Raw genomic sequence first — 7173 nt, 5'->3', positions numbered from 1 at the left:
GATGGAAGTACAAATGCTTTTTTTGAAGAGGTAGTTCTCTTTTTGCGTGCCGTTGGGTATGCATTTGCCTTTAAAGTACATCCTTCTGTGGTTGTGGTAATCGATGGAGTACCAGCTGCTTTCAATTCCTTTGGTGATGCTGTTGGGAGATCACGTATAAGTTATGTTTGCACTGGTTTTCTTTTACAAACTTTGGGGTACATTTTGAGATGGAGTGTGTAGAGTGCATGTAATCTGTTGTACTCTACGATGCAAGGAATGTCAGCCTTGACTTTGCTTGCATCAAAATTGACTAGAAATAGTCCTTCATGTGTGCGTAGGCATGACAGTGCTACGTAACTCATGCCTTCTTTAACGACTGTGCTGCCAATGTCAATCAATGCTTGATTTAGGGTTAGACCTTATGATTATGAATGGTGACTGCGTATGCTAGAGACTGAGAAAACTGTTCTCTGCGTACATACATGTCTTTGAAAAGAAGGAATCCGGCTGTTGAGTGTCCTATCCTTTTAATTTCTGAAATTTTGTCAAAGTGGATGTGGACAAACTGAATGCTGTTGTCACGTGGGTATGTCTGGAAGCCAACAACTGTACCAAGTGCTCCTTTAACTAAACCGTGCTCCACGTCAAGGTTACGCTTTAGCATTACTCTACAGTTTAAACATAAACTGCCCCATCATGAGTCTGGCGGTAACCGTTAAATGCGGCAGTAACGCTATTACCACTGCATTTAAGGGTCCGCCAGATCACAGACTTGGCGGATTTGGGGCAAAAGCCCTGCGATGTTGCTGATTTTTTGCAGTAGTACCGCAAGCTGTAATACCGCCAGCGATAATAACGCTGAAAATTCCCCATTGGGCCCAATGGGGAATGGGGAATTCCCGAATGGGCCCAATGGGGAATGGGAATTTACCGTTCCGCCAAACCCGTAATCCGTTGCTAATTGCACCAGGAGGTTTGGCAGTAACGCTAATAGCCCCAGCGGTAAACTGCCGGGGTTACCGCCAAACTCGTGATGAGGCCCAATGTCAACATTTTCTCCAAACCAGATGTGTTGGAGATAGAGTTTTCTAAGCTATTTAGTCGTGCTGTGGCTTGTTAACACATAGGTACTGTCATACTGTGCACGTCCAGTTTGTCTGTGGAGCAAATTTCCAGTATTGGTTGCATTTCTTTTTTCAACATTGTTTCATTGAATTGTGCACAGCTTGCAAGAGTTGGCATTAATGACATACGTTTTATATTTGTGTGTGCTAATTGTTCCATGACATCAGTAGCAGATATGTTATGCGCGTGTGGCTCATGGCTGCGTCTGCTCTATATTATTATTGCTTCTTTAGAAAGAACACCAATCCAAATGCTTTTCAAAATGTTAGCATCAGTGAGTGTTAGGGAGAATTCTCATAGATGTGCTAATTTCCCTTACCTTTTGAGACCCCCAGCAACTTTTCTGGATTTTTGGGACTTTAATTTCTACCTGGAAAGAGTGTGAGCCTTTTTCCCCACTCGTTCATGTATTTTGATGTGAGTTTTACTTTTGTGTTCTTTGGATATGGAGTTTTAGACAACTCCATGGGCATCATCTTTTTCTGTGTGTCACACAGCACCTTCAGTGCAGTGGTACAGGGGTGTCTTTCAGACTCCCCAAGGTTTAAATACCTTCTCTGGGACTGACTACTGTCTCAAAGTGAATGTAAAGTTAAATTGACTTTGCTAGTCTTTTTAAATTGCTAGACACAGAACACACTGCCTTACAGCAGAGTGCTGGAGGGAATACCTAGTATTCCCTATGCCTAGAAAACTGATAAAGCCCTCAAAAGCTACCCTTTCCTCTCAGAATGGCTGGTGGCAGTGGTATTACCATGATTTTTCCGACCGCGACCCGCTTAAACGCTCCGGTAGCTGAAATCCACCAGAGCCATGATTTTCAAGATGGCGTCTGAGCCCAGTCTGTAAAACCAGGTTCCGATCGACTTTTCTTTTTGGAAAGGTCCTTCTAGTGTTTGTCTCTGCATGCCAAACCAGGTTTTGTCCTTTTGTTCGTGAGCCTTTAGCGGGCTTCAGGACTGAAGTCCGCCCTTTGGCGTCGGAGTGTCTGGGGTGGACAGGATGTGTGGAGGTGCCCGAAACACATGTGCTTAGTCTCTTAGGCGACCCAAATGCACTCTGGTGTGATTGGCTGGCTGACTGTCCGGCAAGGCGAGCCACCCTGCTGGGTGAGTGACAGCTAGGCTGGAATGAATGGGAGCAAACTGTTTAAAAGCAGATCTCTGGGACTTGGAAGGCAGAGTCGACCACTGGAACGAAAGAACAAAAAAAGACGAGCTTAAGGAAGACGACTGCTGCAACTCCCAGACCGTTGGTTCACACGGTGAAGCCCTGCTGCAGGTCCGAATTGCCTGAAACTCCATCGACAGAGAAGCCCCTTCAAGGACGACTTCTTCCCTTGAGCTGGTGGGAACAACCAACTCGCAACCCACCTAGATACTATCTCCATACTGGTCGAACTTTAAGAGTGCTGTTGAAAACTGGACAAACAGGGAGAGGGATACCAGTTTATGGACTTTAAGGCACTCACACCGTAAACCGATGTTTTGACAAGCTTGTGGTTCCATCCCTGTGTAGTTCAGGAACCTCCCGATGTCCTCCCTCTTGTCCCCACGACTGAGGCCCAGGAACAGCGAGATCGGCAGGAACTGCCAGGAACAACTGCCTCAGTTACAGCATTTTTTCATAACCAATGTACTGTGCAAATGTGGTTGAGAACGCCTCTTAGCCGCAGTGAAAGGTTGTGAAACTTAACCGTTGACTACCAGAACTGAGCTTTTCTATCCAAGACACTGATCCATTGACTTTGGCCCAGGCCTGTTGAATTGAACTACTGAACTATAAAACTTTGTACTTCACTTTCTCTCTCTTGGCACCATGAGCTTTGCTTTCTGCCCCTGAATGTATCTGAGGCTGCTCGTTTCTCACCGTAGTATCCTGGGAGTGTGTCCATTTTAATGTCCTTCAAGCTTTTGCAGCTACTGAACACGTTAAAAAAGAATGGCTTTCTTTAACCAAGAAGGCAAGCTCTGAGGCCTGTTTGGAGCACCTCTACCTTTGTATAAATCAATGTTAGGAAAGAATTCCTTTTATATGTCATTTTCCCTCCAGTTGTGCACCCCTAAATGTTTTGCTGCTGTTTGACCTTAGTCTGACTTTGCCAGGGGAGCACAGCCTTCTGCTTCACTCCTCTGGGCTTTCGCTCACTTTTTATGGGGAAACTGACATGCCCTTAAGACAGTCAGTGCTGGGAGACTTTGTATCCCTTAGTCCTTTCCAATGTTGCAACTTTTGTGCAACATGTAACAAGTGCCCAATGTACCTTACAGTAGAGTGCACTTGGGTCTCTTAGTCATTTCCAAAGACCCTAGATACTCTTGTAGGACTTTTTAGGAGATGTGCAGATGTGTGATGGACAGGGGTGGTGGAAGCTTATCTTTTCATATCATTTTAACCCTTTCCTGCCATTTAAGCCGCGTTAACCGTGTTTGGCACGAATAGGTGGCCTGGCTCCAAAATGACCATGCCACAAGGTTCCTTGTCCTGTCCTTTGGCCATCTTGTCCCTTTGCCTTCCCCAGGTTGAGCCGACCCTGGTCAGTCCTTATTTGCTCATGCAGTTTCCCGCAAAACACCAGCTTTCGCAGGCTTCTACATGCCTTGTGTGTGTGCCTCCAGGATGTGGGTTGGGGTGTCTGTCCCCAATACACATCCTGGGTGCCAGAGAGACTGGAGTGCTGTGAATGCCTGGGACCACCGTGGTCCGTGATTGGTCCACATATGGAGTGTGTGTTTGTGAGCAGATCTCCCATTAGTCCTCTTCGTTTTGGCACGAAGGAGACTCTGGATAAGAGGAGGCTGAAAACACCACTACCATATCGATCTCCTGAGTTCTCACTGAACAAAGGATAGGATCCAAGTATCCTGTAATTAAGAAGCCAAGTCGAGGAACCGCTGGTGAACCACTGGAAGGTTTGGCAACCTGAGCCCGCTGTCGTCCCGTGGGACCCCTCTGCATCTGTTCGTCCTACAAGGACTGCGAAGACGCTTCGACCCATTAGAATAGTGGGATCAACTATTCTCGGCACCTTCAACAAAAACTGCACGTAAGCCTTCTTGGAAGTGTCCCTGGGCCAAAGAGTGGGCTGACCTGCTTGCGCAGGACCTTTGCTCTTTCTCCTCTGCCATTTCAAGGAGGCCCTCAAAACTTGGTATACTGCTAGCTCTGTGTCCACGGCACCCTCACACCGAATTTAGTATACTTGGCGTTCCCAGGTCTGAAGTGAAACGAGTGTGCCAGGACCAGAGAAAACGCGGCTACCCTGTTGCCAGGCCACAGCAACAATCTTTCCAAGTGCACTGCATTTGTGACCCTCTTGCCCCTGAAGCCTGCTGCAGTGAAACTGGCCTGATCCATCCATCAGGAGCAGATAAATCACCACTGTCCCGTTTGGGAATCATCGCTGTATCTTCGGAACTAAAAGCCGCAGAGACGTCCTTTTTGTCGCATTCCAACCTGCAACCACAGTGGACGCGACTGGCAATGTTTGGTATGGAGTGCGCCTGGGGCCGGTGAGTACTAACCCTAACCAGTGGCCCCTAGCACCTCCATCCATTTTTATGAACAAGTGGCCCCTGGGGGCCCCTCTCCTTTCCACTGCTAGTGCGAACTAGCAAACTATTCCCGAACCTTGGAATCACCTCTGCTTCAAGTAGAGGCCCTCCTCGAATAGTGGGAATCTATTCTTCATTGCCTCACCCACCTTCCTGAGCTGCTAGAGACCCCTGAAGAAACCCTGTTTTGCCCATTGGAACAACCGCGTGCACCTGCACTGCATGTACTATTGAGCATAAGGCTCCTCTCTTCTTAGGGTTTGGACTGCCTTTTAGTTAGGTGTGTGTTTGATGTTGAAGGGGACTAAAGACTATCTGCACTGCCTATTTTCCTTCCCCTCTAGGATGTGAACATATTTCGTGCCTTTAACCCTTTAGACCCCAATGGTCTTGTATATATCTTGTATTGATTGTGTTGTGTTGGTTTGATAGTATTGCTGTGATTCTTTACTGTGTGTTAAGTTACAAAGGCCTTGTAATATTTACACCTGTCTGGGAGTAATTTGTAAGTGTCCTTGCTCTGTGCGCTCATTGAGGTCCTTCAGTCACCCTCACCCCTCCTGAGACTTAGGACCTCATTACGAGTATGGAGGTAGCCATGGAGCTATTAGCTCCATGGTGCCTCCGTACCAGGCTCCATTACCGGGTTCCTGCAATGGGGACTTACCGGGTTACTCCGACATAGGAGGACCCAGTAAGTCCTCCTTGCAGGAACCCATCCCCATTCCCATTTGAGCCCCCATAGATTACTGCCGGCCCGTTGTTAGCTCCCTGGTCCCCTCGCGGGACCCGGTAAGGCCGCCGGGTTTGACCAGGTGTTCCTTACCGGGTCGCGCGAGGGAACCTCGGAATGAGGCGGAACGGGTTTCGTAATGAGGCCCCATGTCTTACAGTACCTGTGGTTTAATTAGTATTGCTGTGATTCCTTTTCTATGGTCTGAGTTATAAAGGCCTTGTAATAAATGTGTTTATATTTTTTTTTGATATAACACCTGTCTGGGAGTAATTTGTAAGTGTCCTTGCTCTGGGCCTCATTACACTGACGGTGGTAAGGGTTTACCGGTACCGGTAAGGGCACCAGTACCGGTAAACCCTTACCGCCTTACTTACGAGGTCCCTTTGCGGTTTGGCACTTTAACGCCTGCTGTTTAGCAGGTGTTAAAAACCAACCCGCAAAGGGACCAGGGTGCTAATTACGGTACCGCAATTTGCGGCATCGTAATTAGCGCCTTCCCCATTCCCATAGAGCCCTATGGGGAAAAAATGGGAATGTGGAAGGGCAATGGGGGAAGGGGGAATTACCGCACGCCAACCTTGGAATAGGGCGGTAATTCCCCTTTCCTCCAAGGTGGTGCCAGTATTTTACCAGCATGGACCAAGGGGCTAATAGCACCTTGGTCCTCCACCTACCGTATAATGAGGCCCTCTGTGTGCTCATTGAGGTCCTTCAATCACCCTCACCATTCCTGAGACTTTGGGCCTCATTACGAGGTGGGCGGTAAGGGCACCGGTACCGGTAATCCCATACCACCCTACTACGAGCACCCTTTGCAGGTCCCTCCCTTAATGCCTGGTTTTACCAGGCGTTAAGGACGGGACCCACAAAGGGACTCTGGAGCTAATAACGGTACCCTTAATAACGGTGCCGTTATTAGCTCCTTCCCCATTCCTAATGAGCCCTATGGGGGCTCAAATGGCAATGGGGAATGGCCCTGGTGAATGGGGAATTACCGGTCCCTCCAACCTTGGAATGGACCGGTAATTGCTCCATTCACCAGGGAGGAGTCAGATGGGTTTTGGAGGCAGCCATGGAGCTAATAGCTCTGTGGTTACCTCCAACCTCTTAATGAGGCCCTTAGTCTTGGCAGCAGACCATAGCTACCTTGATTGGTCTGGCTTGTCCAGAGGTTACCCTGTTCAAAGAAACTAGACTGGCCTACTGAACATCTGCCCACCAGGTCAGAGTTCAGAAATCCGTCTTAACACATACTTAACCTGTAACACGTGTTAGCACCTACTTTATATGAGTGTATTTGTGCCCGTGACATAGATCTTGGGTGCATAATCATTACATGCATTCTCCAGCTAGCGCATAACGTAGCCGCGCAGCCATCAATGAATTCAATCAGCATGTCTTTTAATTACTCCCGTAACTGGTAAGTTTGCACCCTTTTGCTGCGCTGAACTTGCATTTTAATTACACTTTTTGGAGATTTCCTTCCCCCAAATAACCAGTTTATGACAACTACAGATGTAGATACTGCTGTGTGCCACATTCTGTACCGGCCAACGCAGCCCATGGCTGGCAGTAGGATTGTCCGAATATAGACTGATTAAATGTTGTAGAAAACTTAGATTGTCTGAATTCATCATTGCATTTACCATTACTCCTGTTGGGATCGGAATCATGTAACCTCAAGGAAAATTCAGAGAAATACAAACATAATAAGAACATTTAAGAAGTTGACAATCACATTCATTCTAAGATAAAAGTGAAATCAAGACGGTCACC

Source organism: Ambystoma mexicanum, chromosome 2p, assembly GCF_040938575.1.
Source record: "Ambystoma mexicanum isolate Mex_15411 chromosome 2p, UKY_AmexF1_1, whole genome shotgun sequence".
NCBI classification, from domain to species: Eukaryota; Metazoa; Chordata; class Amphibia; order Caudata; family Ambystomatidae; genus Ambystoma; species Ambystoma mexicanum.
Note: the sequence above shows the minus strand (reverse complement) of the source record.